Source organism: Mobula birostris, chromosome 6 (genome assembly GCF_030028105.1).
Source record: "Mobula birostris isolate sMobBir1 chromosome 6, sMobBir1.hap1, whole genome shotgun sequence".
Taxonomy (NCBI): Eukaryota; Metazoa; Chordata; class Chondrichthyes; order Myliobatiformes; family Myliobatidae; genus Mobula; species Mobula birostris.
The window spans coordinates 13,513,830-13,533,572 of record NC_092375.1 but is presented as its reverse complement, the minus strand read 5'-3'; positions in this window follow the sequence as shown (position 1 = coordinate 13,533,572).

The following is a 19,743-nucleotide window of genomic DNA, read 5'->3' as shown; positions in this document are numbered from 1 at the left end:
CCATGGTGGGAGAGTCTAGCACAAGGGCACCCTTTCAAAACAGGGACCCGGAGAAATTTCTTTAGCCAAAGAGTGGTGAATTTGTGGGATTTGTTGCCACATACAGCTGTGGAGGCCAGGTTGCTGGGTGTATTTAAGGCAGAGATTGATAGGTTCTTGATTGGACATGGCATCAAAAGTTACAGGGAGAAGGCCAGGAACTGGGTTTGAGGAGGTGATGGAAAAAAAGGATCAGCCAAGATTGAATGGCGGAGCTGACTCGATGGGCCAGATGGCCAAATCTTCTCCTATGTCTTCTGGTCTTATGGACTTATAGAGGCCCTGCCCTTTAACTTAGCACCTAACTCCCTAAACTCCCTATGCAGAATCTCGTCACTCGTCCTTCCCTTGTCATTGATACCTACATGACCACGACTTTTGGCTGTTGGCCCTCCCAGTTAAGAATGCTGAGGACTCCATCCAAGATATCACAGACCCTGGCACCTGGCAGGCAACATACCATCCGGGAATCTCGTTCTCACCCACAGAACCTCCTGTCCGTTCCCCTAACTAACATATCCCATATCACCACAGCATGCCTCTTCTCTCCCCTTCCCTTCCAAGTCACAGAGGCAGACTCAGTACCATAGAAAAAATCACTGTGACTTTCCTCTGTTAGGTCATCTACCACGACTGTATTCAAAGAAATATACCTGTTGTTAAGGTGAATGGCCACAGGGGTTCTCTGCACTATTTCCTGAACACCTTTTCCCTTCCTGACCGTCACCCGTTCTCCTGTGTCCTGCACCTTGGGTATAACTGCCTCCCTATGTCTTATCTATCACTGCTTCAGCCTCCCGTATGATCCGGAGTTCATCCAGTTCCAGCTCCACCTCCTTAACGCGGTTTGTTAGAAGCTACAGCTAGATACACTTCTTGCAGTTGTAGTTGTCAAGGATACTGGAGGTCTCCCTGCTTTCCCACATCCCGCAAGAGCAGCAGCATTTCACTATTCTGCCTGTCATCTCTACTGTCCTAGCTGAGCAGATATAAAGAAGGGAATGAAAAAAAATAAGCTTTTCTTTCCGCAAACAACAGGAATTCTGCAGATGCTGGAAATTCAAGCAACACACATCAAAGTTGCTGGTGAACGCAGCAGGCCAGGCAGCATCTCTAGGAAGAGGTGCAGTCGACATTTCAGGCCGAGACCCTTCGTCAGGACTAACTGAAGGAAGAGTGAGAAAGAGCTTTTCTTTCCTTTGCTTTCTCTGAGTGAAGCCTCTCTTTAGGAAACTTCATGAAGATATGCAAGATTTGTTGCAATCTTGTTTTCCAAAGCCCAAAATGATGAAGGATCCTTCTAATAAAGTCTGTCCTACATCATTTTCTGTTGAAAATCTTCCCTCTATATAATCTTGCATGATTTTCAAGAATGTGTTTCTTCATAATGTAGGTATTGGTACTCAAATGTAAAATTCACCTGCTCTATGAAGGGCCTCAGACTCATATCCCTGGATTTATGATATACAGAATCCAAATCAGAGTCAGGTTTATTAAAATTCAAAAGTTCAAGTAAATTTATTATCAAAGTACGTATGTGTCACCATATACAACTCCAAGATTCATTTTCTTGTAAGCATACTCAGTAAATCCAAGAACCATAATAGAATCATTGAAAGACTGCACCTAACCAGGCAGACAAACAATCAGCTTGCAAAAGACAAAAAACTGCAAATACAACAAGGAAAAAAAGAAATAATAAAATAAATAAATAAACAACAGATATTGAGAACATGAGATGGAGGAGTCCATTGGTTGTGGGATCAGGCAAGTGAAGTTGCTCAACATCCAAAGATACCCACCATCTGGGCCATGCCATTTTTCTACACTTATCAACTGGCAGGAGGTACTAAAGCCTGAAGTCCCACGCTACCAGTTTCAAGAGCAGTCACTTCCCTTCAGCCATTGGTTCTTGAACCAACTGGCAACACCACAACCACTTTGTACTGAAATTGACTTTTTTGTTCCAATTGTATTCTTGAGATTCATTTTCTTACAGGCATTTACAGCAAAATAAAGAAATACAATAAAGTTTATGAGAAATAGCATAGACAGACAGATATCCAATATGTTTTGCCTTTGATAAATACAAAATAAAATTAATAAATAATATTGAGAACGTGAGCTGTAGAGTCATTGTAAATAATGTTGCTTGAATTTCCAGCATCTGCAGAATTCCTGTTGTTTGTGTTTAAATTCACTACTGCGAAGCCTCTTCAGGTGATGCCTACACCGAAGAAGTTTAGATCCTCTCTTCGACGGGAGTTCAGTGAAACCATCTCTCACTGCTCCCCATCTGTAATTTCTTCGGCTCTTCAATTTTTCGACCACACTTTGACTCAGACTCGCTATCACAGCCATATATCCTTTCTTGGAACGTGCCTCCATCGCCAATTTACTCCAGTTGGCTTTAGGATTCGTTTCCAAGCCTCTCAATTTGGACCTTCCGCGGATCCCAGGTACTCACATTTTATTGACTCTGCCTCTCGCCGCTTCTCCCGTCAAGCTCTGAAGGCGGCTCTCTCCGCCATGAGGAGGTACTTGGTGTCCCTATCCCAGACTCTTCCAGACCTTCGGGACACTTTCTTCGCCGTCTGTAATGGTCTTACCCGTTATTTCATCCTCCGTCGGATTCACGCCTGCAATCGCCGTTTTTTTTGACTTTGTCATGTTAGGCAAAGATTGCAAGATCCTACATCTATGGACTCCAGAGCCTGCTGGCCATGAAACTAGCAGGCATGAACTTCAGATTGCCTCTGCCATTGATCTCACCGGCTCCAACACCTCAGGGCATATTCAAAACCCGGACTCCAGCAACGACCATGGACACCTTCACAGCGATTGCGCAACCACCAACTGCAACTCCAGCCTTGAACTCCAGGCCAGGTCTTTATGTGCTGCTGTTGTGACTCCCGTCTCCCCTTCCTCCACCACCACTCTGCAACCCCGTCTCCCTCAGATCCCACTGTCAGCTCCTGGGTACTCAGAGGCTCCATCTTCCTCTCACCCCAACCCTCCCCTCTCCACTGACACCCCCAGCCTCCCCCCTCCCCCCTCTGATCCCAGCTCGCATCCGTGCCGGGTCTTTACCATCCCCTCTGACCTTCAACTGTCGGAGGCAGAACGCTCTGTCCTCAATAAGGGCCTCACCTTTGTCCCCCTTTGCCCACACCTCAGTGAGTTCCGTGTTCACCATGATGCGAAACTCTTCTTCCGCCGTCTCCGTCTCCGAGCCTACTTCTTCGGCAAGGACTCTTCCACCCCCACCGATGACCCCTTCTCCCATCTTCAACCCTCCTCTTCTTCATGGACACCCCGCTCTGGTCTTCTGCCTGCTCTGGATCTCTTTATCGCTAACTGCCGACGGGACATCAACCGTCTCGACTTCACTGCACCTTGTCCCCATTCCAACCTCACTCCTTCAGAACGCTCTGCTCTCCACTCCCTCCGCACTAATCCTAACCTTATTATTAAACCCGCCGATAAGCGGGGTGCTGTTGTAGTCTGGCGTACTGACCTCTACCTTGCCGAGGCACAGCGACAACTCGCGGATACCTCCTCTTATTTACCCCTCGATCGTGACCCCACTAAGGAGCACCAGGCCTTTGTCTCCCACACCATCACCGACTTTATCCACTCAGGGGATCTCCCATCCACTGCTACCAACCTTATAGTTCCCACACCTCGCACTTCCCGTTTCTACCTCCTACCCAAGATCCACAAACTTGCCTGTCCTGGCCGACCTGTTGTCTCAGCTTGCTCCTGCCCCACCGAACTCGTTTCTGCATACCTCGACACGGTTTTATCCCCCCTTGTTCAGTCCCTTCCGACCTATGTTCGTGACACTTCTCACGCTCTTAAACTTTTCGATGATTTTATGTTCCCTGGCCCCCACCGCTTTATTTTCACCAAGGATGTCCAGTCCCTATATACTTCCATCCCCCATCAGGAAGGTCTCAAAGCTCTACGCTTCTTTTTGGATTCCAGACCTAATCAGTTCCCCTCTACCACCACTCTGCTCCGTCTAGCGGAATTAGTCCTTACTCTTAATAATTTCTCCTTTGGCTCCTCCCACTTCCTCCAAACTAAAGGTGTAGCTATGGGCACCCGTATGGGTCCTAGCTATGCCTGCCTTTTTGTTGGCTTTGTGGAACAATCTATGTTCCGTGCCTATTCTGGTATCTGTCCCCCACTTTTCCTTCGCTACATCGACGACTGCATTGGCGCTGCTTCCTGCACGCATGCAGAGCTCGTTGACTTTATTAACTTTGCCTCCAACTTTCACCCTGCCCTCAAGTTTACCTGGTCCATTTCCGACACCTCCCTCCCCTTTCTAGATCTTTCTGTCTCTGTCTCTGGAGACAGCTTATCCACTGATGTCTACTATAAGCCTACTGACTCTCACAGCTATCTGGACTATTCCTCTTCTCACCCTGTCTCTTGCAAAAACGCCATCCCCTTCCCGCAATTACTCCGTCTCCGCCACATCTGCTGTCAGGATGAGGCTTTTCATTCTAGGACGAGGGAGATGTCTTCCTTTTTTAAAGAAATGGGCTTCCCTTCCTTCACTATCAACTCTGCTCTTAAACGCATCTCCCCCATTTCACGTACATCTGCTCTCACTCCATCCTCTCGCCACCCCACTAGGAATAGGGTTCCCTTGGTCCTCACCTACCACCCCACCAGCCTCCAGGTCCAACATATTATTCTCCATAACTTCGCCACCTCCAACGGGATCCCACCACTAAGCACATCTTTCCCTCCCCCCCTCCTGCATTCCGCAGGGATCGCTCCCTACGCAACTCCCTTGTCCATTCGTCCCCCCATCCCTCCCCACTGATCTCCCTCCTGGCACTTATCCATGTAAGCGGAACAAGTGCTACACATGCCCTTACATTTCCTCCCTTACCAGCATTCAGGGCCCCAAACAGTCCTTCCAGGTGAGGCAACACTTCACCTGTGAGTCGGCAGGGGTGATATACTGTGTCCGGTGCTCCCGATGTGGCCTTTTATATATTGGCGAGACCCGACGCAGACTGGGAGATCGCTTTGCTGAATATCTACACTCTTTCTGCCAGAGAAAGCAGGATCTCCCAGTGGCCACACATTTTAATTCCACATCCCATTCCCATTCTGACATGTCTATCCACGGCCTCCTCTACTGTAAAGATGAAGCCACACTCAGGTTGGAGGAACAACACCTTATATTCCGTCTGGGTAGCCTCCAACCTGATGGCATGAACATCGACTTCTCTGACTTCCGCTAATGCCCCACCTCCCCCTCGTACCCCATCTGTTACTTATTTTTATACACGCATTCTTTCTCTCACTCTCCTTTTTCTCCCTCTGTCCCTCTGAATATACCCCTTGCCCATCCTCTGGGTCCCCCCTCCCCCCGTCTTTCTTCCTGGACCTCCTATCCCATGATCCTCTCGTATCCCTTTTGCCTATCACCTGTCCATCTCTTGGCTCCATCCCTCCCCCTCCTGTCTTCTCCTATCATTTTGGATCTTCCCCTCCCCCTCCAACTTTCAAATCCCTTACTCACTCTTCCTTCAGTTAGTCCTGACAAAGGGTCTCGGCCTGAAACGTCAACTGCACCTCTTCCTCGAGATGCTGCCTGGCCTGCTGCGTTCACCAGCAACTTTTATGTGTGTTGCTTGAATTTCCAGCATCTGCAGAATTCCTGTTGTTTGCTTGTAAATAACTCTATAGGTTTCGGAGTCAGTACAGCTTTGAGGTGAATGGCGTTATCCACACTGGTTCAGGGGCCTGATGGACCGTCAATGCTGCCTTCAACTACATCTCTTCCATTTCACACATGTCTGCTCTTGCCCCATCCTTCCACCATGTTACCAGGGATGGGGTTCCTCTTGTCCTCACCTGCCACCCCAGCAGCCTTCACGCCCACCACATAATTCCACCACCTCCAACTGGATCCTAGCACCAAACACATCTTTCCCTCAGGCCCCCCCTTTCTGCTTTCCGCAGGGATCGCTCCCTATGCGACTCCCTTGTCCATTCGTCCCTCCCCACTGATCTCCTTCCTGGCACTTATCCTTGCAAGTGGATCAAGTGCTACACCTGCCCCTACACCTCCTCCCTCACTACCACTCAAGGCCCCAAACAGTCTTTCTAGGTGAGGCGACGCTTCACCCTTGAGTCTGTTGGAGTCACTTACTGTGTTCAGTGCTCCCGGTGTGGCCTGCTGTATATCGGTGAGACCCGACATACAAACGTAGATTGGGAGACTGCTTTGCTGAGCATTTATGCTTTGCCTGCCAGAATAAATGGGATCTCCCAGTGGCCACCCATTTTAATTCCACTTCCTATTCCCATTCCGATTCCGATATGTCCATCCATGGCCTCTTTCACTGTCGGGATAAGGCCACAACACCTTATATTCCATTTGGGTGTCCTCCAACCTGATGGCATGAACAACGATTTCTCAAACTTCAAGTATTGCTTCCCCCTCTCACCATTTCCCATTCCGTTTTCCCTCTCTAATGTTATTTCCTTGCCCCTCATCACCTCACTCTGGTGCTCCTTGCCCCCTCCCCGCCCCCGCTTTTTCATTCTTCCATGGCTTCTGTCTCTTTCACAGATCAACTTCCTAGCTCTTTGCTTCAGTCTTCCCCCTCCAGGTTTCCGCTATCACCTGGTGTTTCTCTCTCCCCTCCACGCACCTTTCGAACCTACTCCTCAGCTTTTTTTTCTCCAGACCTGCTGAAGGGTTTCAGGCCGAAGCGTCAACTGTACTATTTTCTGGAGATGCTGCCTGGCCTGCTGGGTTCTTCCCCCATTTTGTGTGCGTTGCTCGGATTTCAAGCATCTGCAGATTTTCTCTTGTTTGAGAAAGAAGGAGAGACAGAGACAAAGACTGAGAGAGACAGACAGACAGAGACAGAGACAGAAAACAGAGGGACCATAGAAAGGGCGCAGAGGGGATTTACAAGGATGTTGCCTGGATTGGGGAGCATGCCTTATGAGAATAGGTTGAGTGAACTCAGCCTTTTCTCCTTGGAGCAACGGAGGATGAGAGGTGACCTGGTAAAGGTGTACAAGATGATGAGAGGCATTGATCACATGGATAGTCAGAGGCTTTTTCCCAGGGCTGAAATGGCTGGCACAAGAGGGCACAGTTTTAAGGTGCTTGGAAGCAGGAACAGAGGAGATGTAAGGGGTAAGTTTATTACGCAGAGAGTGGGGAGTGCATGGAATGGGCTGTCAGTGACAGTGGTGGAGGCAGATACAATAGGGTCTTTTAAGAGACTCCTGGACAGGTACATGGAGCTCAGAAAAATAGAGGGCTATGGGTAACCCTAGATAATTTCTAAGGTAAGGACTTGTTTGGCACAGCTTTGTGGGCGGAAAGGCCTATATTGTGCTGTAGGTTTTCTATGTTTCTTTCTTTCCAGAGAGATAGAGAGAGAGACGAGAGAGACGACAGAAAGAGAGAGAGAGAGAGAGACAGACAGACAGACAGATAGATAGATAGTTAAGAAAACATGATTCCAATGCAACTTGTGCAGAGTTCCCAGCATTGTTAGTTCTCCTTCCGGCCTTCATGTCATTTTTAACCCTTTGCTGAAAGTTTCTTTATTTTGACTGATTGTCCTTTAGAATTTAAAAAGCACACCATTATTTTATCTGTTTTCTAATCACAGGACTGAATTTAATGAGAAGGCATTTTGATAAATGTTGCCTGCCGATTTTTGGTTATCTAGTTAAAAGGGAGTAATTAAATCGATCTGTAGCAGGCCTGAATATCAAAGAGGATAAGTGCTATTAGTGACCTGCTAATTATGCAGACTGATCTAAGAGAGCCTGTGCTGTGTATTTTCAGGTGGAGGGCTACTTGACCCAAATGGAAAGAGGGCTGTGAGGTCAAAATCCACTCCAGAAGCTATCACATAATTAAGCAATGGATAGCCCATCATTGAAGCAGGCCAATGTTGTTAGATGTTGCTTCATTCGACCAAGATATCACATTAAATCTCATACTTCTCATATGTCCCTATGTCATACAGTAGCGTGCCAAAGTCTTAGACACGAATATATAGCTGGAGTGCCTAAGACTTTTGCTCAATACTGTACTTGTCAACGTGCAGCAGAGAGCGAATTTGTAAATCTGGCGGGAGCAAAGGATGTTGGGACTAGCGAGAGTGGAGCGTCACTGGAAGGAGTGTGGGACAGGTGGCAGAGAAGGAGTGCCAATGGTGGGGATGGGGTGTGTGCAGACACACCCAGCGCTGAGACACCAGGTAAGGTCAGTTGATTCCAAATAATTAGTTTATTGATCATTACAGAACGTCCCTCTGATGCTTCCCACTCCCTCCCCTCTCCCTTCCCCTTTTCCCAACCATGGTTCCCACTCTCAGTCCACAATAGAGACCAATATCAGAATCAGGTTTATCATCACTCACATATGTCATAAAATATGTTTTTGTGGCATCAGTACAGTGCAAAACATAAAATTACTTCAGTACTATACAAAAGTCAGGCCCCAAGCTGTATATATATATATGCTGTGCCTAAGACTTTTGCACAGTACTGTAGAATAAGGCCGTTTGGCCCATCAGGACCATGCTGCCCCTTGAAGCAAGCCCATCAATCCCAAACCCTCACTAATTCCCTTGCAAATTATTCTATATCCTATAATTCATCAACTCCTACAACCCAGCTACACTAGGGGTTAATTTACCAACAGCAATTAATCTGCTCACCAGCACATCTTTGGGATAGAGTCGTGTAGCAGGGAAACAGGCCTTTCAGCCCAACCTATCCATGCTGAGCAAGATTCCCCATCTAAGCCATTTTTCCAACATTCCCCATTTACCCATATTTGGCCAACATCCCTCTAAAGCAGAGGCTCACAACATTTTTAATGCATGGACTAATACCATTGAACAAAGGGTCCATGGAGCACACACAAAATGCCGGAGGAGCTAAAGCAGGTTAGGCTGCATCTGTGAAAAAGCGTGTACAGTTGACATTTAGGGCAGAGACCTTTCACCAGGACTGGAAGGGAAGTGGAGAAGTCAGAGTAAGGGTGTTGGGGGAAGGGAGGAAGAAGTACAAGGTGGCAGGTGATAAGTAAAATCAGGAGGGGGGACGAAGTGAAGTAAGGAGCTGGGAAGATGATTAGTGAAGGAGATAAAGGGCTAGAGGAGAGGGAATCTGATAGCAGAGGACAGAAGAACATGGAAGAAAGGGAAGGGGCAGGAGCACCAGTGGAAAGTGATGATCAGGTGAGGAGATGAGGTGAGCGAGGGAAACAAGAATGGGGAATAGTGAAAGAGTCGGGGGTGCAATTACTCGGAAGTTTTTGAAATCGACGTTCACGCCATCAGGTTGGAGGCTACCCAGACGGAATATAAGGTGTTGCTCCTCCAACCTGAGTGTGGCCTCATTGTGGCAGTAGAGGAGGCCATGGACTGGCATGTTGGAATGGGAATGGGAAGTAGGAACGAGGTCCGTGGACCCCAAGTTGGCAACCCTTGCTGTAAAACTTTCCTATCCATGGACCTGTCCAAATCCCTTTTAATGCAGGAGGAAAATGGAACACTTGGAGCACATGAAGAGAGTCCCAGGAAGAACATGCAAACGCCACAGGGCACCAGAAGCCAGTCCGTACCTGATTGGACAACTCGGTGACCATCCAATACCTGACCTAATAAACCCCACCAATATACAGTATATATAAAGAATAATTGGAACCATTAACGGTCCCAGATCTATTACTGAATATCAATCCATCCAGACAAAACAATGCCTCAGTGTAATTGTTTTGCACTAAATTTATGAATTTACGCACATTTTATTCCATATCTGTGCTTCTAACTTTATTTTTAAATATTTCTTTATTCTTTATAATTGTGGAATGATTATCTTGTTGCTGGCGTGCTAGCATACTAAATCAAATTCCTAATACATGTAAATGTATATGGCAAATAAAGTTGATCCTTGGCGCTTGATCTTTGGCCATTTTAAGATGGAAGAAAGTACAGTGGAGATGTCAGAGATGGTTTTTCCCCCCACAGAGAGTGGAGTATGCTAGCTGGCCTGGTGATAGAGGCAGATACAATAGGGACACTTAAGGTGGACACAGAAACAGAATAAAGGCATGAGTGGCTATGTGGAGGGAAGTGTTAAATTGATCTACATGTCATCGCTGATGCTTCTTGCCTGTAGCTGTCAAGTTTTTCAAAAAAACTCACTCAGATGTAATACCCTAACTGTTCCTGCACAACATCCATTAAATGGTCTTTCCTGCTCTCCATGTTCTGTTGATAATTATTTGAGTCTGTGTATACCTTACATTTATTTAAGTTTTATTATTGACACTTGCATGTGTGACTATTCTGCTAATTGTTGATTACTCATGGCAGTGTGCACTATTGTCTTGTAAATTGTTGGTTGCTGTTGTGTTGTCTGTTATGGGATCGTCCTGTGTTTAATGCTTAGCACTAAAGCGCAATCACCTCTGGAATGTTTCACATATTAGCAATAAAGTGACTGATTCTGAATGGAAGAAAAGGTCAGTACCACATTGTGGGCTGAAGGGACTCCTCCCTGTTTCTTGCAATCACTGCCAAAGTTTTGTTGGAGCCCCACAGGACTCCTTCGGTAGCTAATGATTTTGATGTTCTAGATGCTCTGAATCATTGGGTCATAGAGCCATAGAACACTACAGCACAGAAACAGGCCTTTCAGCCCATCTAGTCCATGCCAAAATATTGATTTGCCTGGTCCTATCAACCTGCACCTGGAACATAGCTCTCAACACCTCTCCCATCCATGTACCTATCCAAATTCATCTTAAATGTTGAAATTGATCCTGTAACCACCACTTGCGCTGGCAATCCGTTCCACACTCTTAATACCCTCTGAATGAAGAAGTTCCTCTTCAAAATTTTTCACCCTTAACCCATGACCTCTAGTTTTGTCTTCCACCTCAGTGGAAAAAGCCTGCTTACATTTACCCTATCTATACATTTCATAATTTTATATACCTCTATCAAATCTCCCCCCAATCTTCTACATTCTAGGGAATAAAGTTCAAACTTACTCAATCTTTCCTTATAACTCAGGTCCTCAAGTATCAGCAACATTCTTGCAAATCACAAGGTAACTGCTTAACTGATGGTAAAAGATTTTTTTTTACCCTATTTCCTTTTTTCTCTTTACTTATACATTTAAAAGCATTCCAGACGCACACAGGGTGTGTCCTGAAACTGTTCATACAAAGGACTTACCTGCAATCGGTAGTCCAGATCTCAGAAGCATAAAGGGCAGGAACAGGGATCACTGCCTCTGTTTGAACTTTGAGTTTTGTGCCGGGTCTGAGGTCCTGATTGTCAATGAACCAAAGGCTTACATACTGAGGCAGACGTATTGAAGACCTTCCAGCAGAACTGGAAAGAGCGAGGGCAGAAGCCAGAAAATTTTCATGTTCCCCCAGTGACTGCCTTGTCTGCTGTGCTTTTCATCCACACTCTGAGGATTGCTGCCTGACACAGCTGAGAGGAACGGCACCTCGTAGTGTACAACCAACGGGCACTAACACTGAATTCTCCATTTTCAGGAACGTGCTCCTCCCTCTGTCCCTTTTCTCTTTCCTCCTGATCTACCCAGTTTCTCCTGCACCCACCCAGATGCTACCCCTCCCCATCACATCGTTTCTCTTCTCCGAGCACTCTATGTGCCCATCACCCACACACCTGCCCACTGGGTCCTGTCCCCCCACCGTTGCCATCTTTCATCCACATCTTGCGTTTCCTATCAGATTCCAGCACCTGTAGCCCTTCCAGTGAGTTCTATCACCTCCCAGCCTCTGTCGCTGTTCCCATTCTCCTCTTTTCCATCTTCCTGTCACTTCTCCTCATCAAGATCCACCTGTCACCTACTGTACCGGCTCTTGCTCCACCCGTCACCCTCACCTTTTCATACTGACCACATCCCTTCTATCTTCCCTTCCATATGAAGAGACTTGTCCTAAAAAAAAATGACTGTCCATTTCTCCTCACAGAAGCTGCCGAACCCACTGAATTTTTTCAGCAGTTTAGTTTTGCTCTAATTTCCAGCCCCTGTAGCCTGTTTGTGTCCCCTGGTTGACAGGTTAATTTGTTGAGAGGTTTTGTGGAGATTGTGGGGAATCTGGGATTAGCTGCCTTGACTGAATGTGTGCAAGAATAAAATAGAGCGAAAAAAAAACACTGGAGGAATTCAGCAGGTCAGGTAAAGGATCTCGACCTGAAACATCGATTGTCCATTTCCATCCTGACTCGCTTGAGTTCCTCCAGCAGTCTGTTCTTTGCTCTGGATTCCATCATCTGCAGTTTTGTGTGTCTCTGGATAAATGGGACTAGTGTAGGATTAGTGCAAACAGACACTCAGAAGTCAGCATGGTCTCAGTCTGCTGACAGGCCTGTTTCTGTGTTCTGCGAGTTCTATGACACTATCTCTGAGGGAGTAGTGCTGCAAGCAGTTCGTGGTGGCTGCATGCTTCATCTTGCTGGTGTTTTGTGTTAGAAGGAGTACGAAGTGTGGGGTTATGCTTGGCGATGGTTTTCTGTCTGAAGCAATGTTCAGTTTAAAATAAAGAATGTACAACATAGACCAGTATAGCACAGAACAGGCCCTTCAGCCCACAATGTCATGCAGACCAATAAAAACCTACTTAGTGATTAATCTAACTCCTCCCTCCTTCACAGCCCATAACCCTCTATTTTTCTTACATCTTACATCTTGTAAATGTCCCTATTGTACCAGCCCCAGCAGTGCGTTCCAGGCACCCACCACACTCTGTGTAAAAAAAAATGTTACTTCTGATAGCTCCCTTAAATTTTTCTACTCCCACCTTACCCGGATTTTTCTTTTGCAAGGAAACTGATTGCTTCCTCTTGCTTATTTTACTAATCTAAGGAAACGTCCTTGAAATGGCAATCAACAGGACTCCTTTGCAATCATGTTGGTATTATATAAGATGGTAACCAATCACAGCACCTCTCCCTGGCTGTAAAAATCTTCGATGATGGGCTGTCCCTTATGTATCTGTGAGCGATGGCTCGCAGCTTGCCAAGACTGCACTGCTCTCTCTGAACAGAGGCCTGCATCCAAACAGGCAAAGGTTCACCTCTTAATCATCCTCCCGTGCCAGGGGAATTGATTGCACATTCTGAGGCCAATTCCTCAACATGCCGTGCCACTTAAGAGTAAAGATTACACAGCGAGCAGCAAGCTGGGCGATCCATCTCGAAAATGGAATCAGTTAGTGAGCGGCAAGAGCAATGAAGCATTTTGTGAAGTTCGCTGCTTTATTCACTGAGACCAGGGCTGGTAATTTCCCCCACTTTCATTTATAAAGGCATTCAGAGATGCCACCTCCAGGTGATTGAATCCATATGGCCCATGTTATACTATGACCAGTGGTAAAAATGACCTTCTCCTGCCACTGTTCTTTCTTCCTTCACAAACTACCTCATAAACTTTCCCCCATCATCCGGGCCATGCCTTCTTCTCATTACTACCATCAGGCAGAAGGTGTAAGAGCCAAGAGTCCACACCACCAGGTTTAGGAACTGTTATTACCCTTCAACCATCAGGCTCCTGAACCAGCATGCATAACTTCACTCACCTCAACCCAACTGATTCCGCAAACTTACTTTCAAGAACTTTAAAACTCATGTTCTCAGTGTCATTTCCATACTTTATATTATTTTCACAATTTGTCTTCTTTTGCACATTGTTTGTCAGTCTTTATTTATACCTGCGACCAGACATTGTCTTAGTGTCTGAGTCTACTAAGCAGGTGGTGCTGCTGGAGCTGACAGTCCCATGGGAAGATAGCTTGGAAGAGGCCTTTGAAAGGAAGCTCTCCAAGTATGCAGGACTGGTCAGCAACTGTCAGCAGGCTGGATGGACAGCGAGGTGTCTCCCAGTGGAGGTTGGTTGTAGGGGATTCGTAGCCCGTTCCTTAGCTAGAGCCTTCAGCATTTTGGGCATCGAGGGAGAGAGGAAGAGGAGAGCCATCTGCAGTACCACCGATGCAGCAGAGAGGGACTCAAGATGGCTGTGGCTCGAAGGAGGGGAGCCATGGAGTCATAAGTAGCTAGCCATCTGGACACAAGCTGGGGTCTGATCAGCCCCGGCTAGATCACTTGGAGGAGGTTGTATGAAGTTGAAAGACCCAAAACACCCGATGATTCCAGGAACATCACTGAAGATGTGTCCAGAAGCATCAGTAGATGTATGTACACAGCTATGTATAGCTTTCCAAAAGTGTTATTGTGCATCTTTATTTCCCTGTGAATACCTGCAAGAAAATGAATCTCAAGGTAGTGTATGGTGACATCTGCATACTTTGATAATAAATTTACTTTGACTTTGAAATTGGAGTTTAGGACAACAGTGGCTATATTCCATTAGACATTTGAGGAGATTTGGTACTGCAGGTCACCAAAGACCCAAAGACTCTAGCAACTTTCTACAGCTGTACCGTGGAGAGCATTCTGAATTGTTGCCTCACCTTCTGAATCACCAATGCACAAGATCAAAAAAAAGGCTATAAACAGCCATCTCCAAAGTGGGAAATAGCCTCCCCACCTTCGAGAACATTTTCAAAGGGCAAAGCCTCAACAAGGTGACATCCGTCATATCGATTTCTCTTTCCAGCAAAAAAATAACTTTAATTTTTTTCCCTACCCCTCCCCTCTTCTTCTATTCCCTACTCAGGCTTTTTACCTCTTCTCACCTGCCTATCACTTCCTCCCGAGTCCCCTCCTCCTCTCCTTTCTCCTATGTTCTACTTCTCTCCTATCAGATTCCTTCCTCTCTGGCCTATACCTTTCCCACCCACCTGGCTTCACCTACCACCTTTGAGCCAACCTTCTTCCCCTCCCCCACCTTCTTATTCTGGCACCTTCTATTCCCCTTCTATTTCAGAACAAGCGTCTTGGTCCGAAATGTCAACTGTTTCTCATTTCTATAGATGATGCCTGACCTGCTGAGTTCCTTCAGCATTTTGTTTGTATTGGTCTAGGTTATCCATCACTAAGGACCCCCACCACACAGGGCATGCCTTATTCTCATTACAACAGTGCAACCACTCCTGGTAGACCATTCCAGGCATCCACCACATATTATGTAAAAAAAAATTATCCCACACATCTTTACACTATCCCCTCACCACAAATGCCTGTTCTCTAGTACTTGCTATTCCTACTTTGGGGAATAGATTCTCTCAACCCCATCTTTACCTCTCATAATTTTATAAACTTTGATCAGGTTTCCCCTCAGCAGCTGATGCTGAACCCCTTAAACAATATCCTAAAGTTGAGAGACCTGTTTCCATTACAAGCTTAAAATTGGACAAATAAAACTAAACATTGAAAACTTAGTCAAACTTCCATGATGTGCAGTGGAGAGTATATGACTAGTTGCACCACAGCCTGATATGGAAAGACCAATGATCTTGAATGGAAATCACTTCCAAAAGTAGTGAATGTGGCCCAATCCATCACTGGTAAAGCCCTCCCTACCCTTAAGCACATCTGTACCGAAACACTGTTGTAGGAAAGCAGCATCCATATTCAGGGACCCCCACCGCACAGGACATGCTCTCTTCTCGCTGCTGCCATCAGGAAGAAGGTTCAGGAGCCTCCTGAATCTTGCCACCAGGTTCAGGAACAGTTACTATCCCTCAACCATCAAGCTCTTGAACCAAAGGGGATAACTTCTCTCAACTTCACTTGCCCCATCATTGAAATGTTTCCACAAACTATGGACAAATTCAGAATCTCTTCATCTCATGTTCTTGATTTTTATTGCTTATTTATTTATTGTTATTATTTCTTTCTTTTTGTACTTGTTCAGTTTGTTGTCTTGAATGCCCAAGTTGGTGCGGATTTTAATTGATTCTATTATTGTATAGATTTATTAAGTATGCATGCGAGACCATGAATCTCAGAGTTGTACATGGTGACTTATATGTACTTTGATAATAAATTTACCTTGAACTTTAAACTGAAATGCACCTGTAACTAACTTGAACAGATTGACACCGCCCTCTTTGTCCCATATGATAGTAATCTCAGAATATGTAACAATTTACTGAAAGCATTGAAAATTACATGAAATTGTAGGTGACTGACTGACTGACTGTAATTAGAGCAATGCATATTTATGTCCTTTCTTAGAAGAACTGGGGGGGGGGGGTCACATTGAATGTTGAAAAGCCTCAGTAGAGTGGATGTGGAAAGGATGTTTCCTATGGAGGGGGAATCCACGACCAGAGGACACAGCCTCTGAATAGAGGGACATCCATTTTCAACAGTGATGAGGAGGAAGTTCTTTAGCCAGAGAGTTGTGAATCAGTGGAATTTGTTGCCACAGGGGTCTCTGGAGGCTGTCATTGGATGTACTTAAGGCAGAGTACTTGCTCAGTGCATGAAGGGCTGCAGGGAGAAAGCAGGAGACTGAGGCTGAGAGGGAAATGGCACAGCCACAACGAAATAACAGGGCAGACTTGATAAGCCAAATGGCTTGATTCTGTACCTACTTCTTATGATCTTCTTGCATTGCCTCATGGATACATCATGTGTGCACCGTAGTCCTGAGATTGTGATTAAGCTGTGAGGTACGTAAACTATGTATTACGCCTATGTCCCTGTTATCAGGCCCTTGAATGGACCTGTCATCCACTAAAAGATGCATTCTTAATCTCCCTATCTACCTTGTTATGCCTTTGTTTCGGATTCAGTTTCAGATTGGGATTCAGAATTACTTATCAGGTGAACTTTGAAAAAAATAGTGAAACGTGTATTTTTCAATGTATATATGATAAATAAATCTGAATCTGTATCTGAGTGCATCATTTGCATCACACGTAAGGATGTGCTGGGAGCAGCCCATCAGTTTTGCCACACATTCTGACACTGACATAGCGTATCCATTCTGTTCAGCAGAGCCACACAAGCAAGGTTGAAGATTCAAAGATTTTAAGTGCATTTATTATCAAAGTGTGCATACAGAAGCAACGAAGCAAAGAAACACCATGGAACCCCTTCAAATACCCAAAGCACAAAGAAAAAGAACAGAATGAGCAAACGGCAAAAAGCGAGTGAACATCACATGGAATATCAAACAAGAGGTAGTCAGTTTAGTTTAGTCCAGCACTGCACCGCTAGGCAGTCATGACCACAGGGCCACAACAGCAACAAGAGCAACAGCAAAACAAGCCCCTTTACCACCCACTCACACACACACACACACACACACACATACACACACACACACACACAGACCACCTTCCGGACAGGCAAATTCTGGGCCTCCAGCCCTTGTCCCTGGACCCGCAGACTCGCACACAACCTCCAGTCCCTGACACAGATTCGCAGACTAGCAGAAGTTGGGCCTCTAACCTCTGGCCAAGCTGACCCAGGGCCTTTGACATGCAGGCCTCGACCTCTAGACTTGCCGACTTCAGTCTTCAGCCTTTGGGTTTCTGCCTCTGAACTCGCCACTCTCTGGACTTGTTTTTGTGTATTATTTGTCTACCTATGCTATATTTTCTGTAGAGTAACAGATTAATCTGCATTGGTTTTCTGTTTACTACCTTGATGTAATGATGTATCATGCGAAGTGTCTGGATAGCACGTAAAACTAAACCTCTTCCCTCTATGTCAGTTCACATCACAATAATTCACCAATACCAATAAACAGTAAAATCCCAGAATAAACAATGAAGCAAAAGACCCATTAGTTTTGCTTTTCATGAAGTTGTTACTAGAATTGGTTTATTAAAAGACCATAAGACTATAAGATAAATGAGCAGAATTAGGCCATTTGGCCCATTGGGTCTGCTCCACCATTTCATTATGGCAGATCCATTTTCCCTCTCAAATCCAATATCTACTTTCTTCCTGTATCTCTTTATGCCCTGACTAATCAACAATCTATCCACCTCTGCCTTAAATATACCCAATGACTGGGCCTCCACAGCCATTTGGCTTCTTCAAACTCACCACTCTCTGGCTAAAGAAATTCCTGTCCATCTCTGTTCTAAAAAAAATGTCCCTCTAATCTGAGGCTGTGCCCCCTGGTCTTAGGCTCTCCCATCATAGGAAGCATCCTCTCCATGTCCGCTCTGTCGATGCCTTTCAAATTTCGATGTGTTTCAGTGAGGTCACCCTCGTTCTTTTGAGCCAGAGCCATCAAACGACAAGCCTTTATATGACAAGCCTTTCAATCCCGGAATCATTTTCGTGAACCTTCTTTGAACCCTCTCCAATGTCAGCACATTCTCTCGTAGATAATGGGCCCAAAACTGCTCACAGTACTCCCAAGTGAGGCCTCACCAGTGTTTTATAAAGTCTCAACATTGCAGCCTTGCTGTTATATTCTAATTATTGTCTAATTATTCGAATCTTGTCTTGTATACTGTTCATACCGATCGAGTCATTACACAGTGTATTTACATAGAATAAGCTAAAGCAATAACTGGGTGGCAGGGTGGAGATACGTCTCTGCCAAAGGAGGTGTGAGGCACTCCTTCCCTCCGCTAGCCTGCAGGTCACCGTTGGGCAAGGTGTAGCACCTTCTTAGGCCCCCCACAATCAGGGTCATGTGAAGCCACGGGAGCAGGTGGTGGATGATCGTATGAGCAGCTGGTGCATATCACAAATCCTGGTTATGCAATTATTGACGCCAGGCAGGCAATCTCTGAAGAGTATTGATAATGGCTGGGATCACCCATCTTGTAAAGACACTGCCCAGAAGAAGGCCAATGGCAATTGTGTGCCATATTGTATGATGTGGGCAATCATAAACTCATGACCATGATTGTTCTTGTCAAGTTTTTCTACAGCAGTGGTTTGCCATTGCCTTCTTCTAGACAGCGTCTTTGCAAAACAGGTGAGCCCAGCTGTTATCGATACTCTTCAGAGATTATCTGCCATCTGTGGTCACAGACCCAGGACTTGTGATGTGCACCGGCTGCTCATACGACCATCCACCATCTGCTCCCATGGCTTCACCTGACCCTGATCAGGGGTGGGCGGGGGGGGTGCTAAGTAGGTGCCCAAGGGTGACCTGCAGGCTAGCGGAGGGAAGGAGCACCTTACACCTCCTTTGTTTGAGTCATATCTCCAGCCCACCACCCGAACTGAGTGCATAGTGTATCGGTAAAAATTAGTTAGAGCTGACAGTGATGTGCTAAATTTCTTTAGCCTCCTGAGTTGGGTTAGATCTCAGGCTTGGACTCATTTTGAGTCATGTAATGCCAAATCACACTCTAAACCAGGCAGCACGTATTGTAAACTCACACTGAGGGAGTGATAGACGTGCTGCCCACCATGGTAGCAGTGTCCTAATCTGTTTCCTCGGGTTACTGGGACAGATGGTGTGGCTCTGTTTCTACTAGAGTAGGCTGAATTCTGCGTAATATGTATCTGCCAGCCAGCACTAATCCTTTATAACTCTCTCGTTTGTGGGAGCTTGTAGTATGCAAGTTAGCTGCTGTAGTCAGATGCCTTCAAGGAGAAATACTTAACGCACACCAAAACAAGAATTGACCAAATGTTGACTGTAAAATCCATCCCAGGCTGGTTAGGGGAACTGATTATCAGGAATGAAGATTTGGGACCGGGTTTCAATGAAATTCTGTGATATTTGTTTACTAAGTGTAATCTTTTTACCTGTACT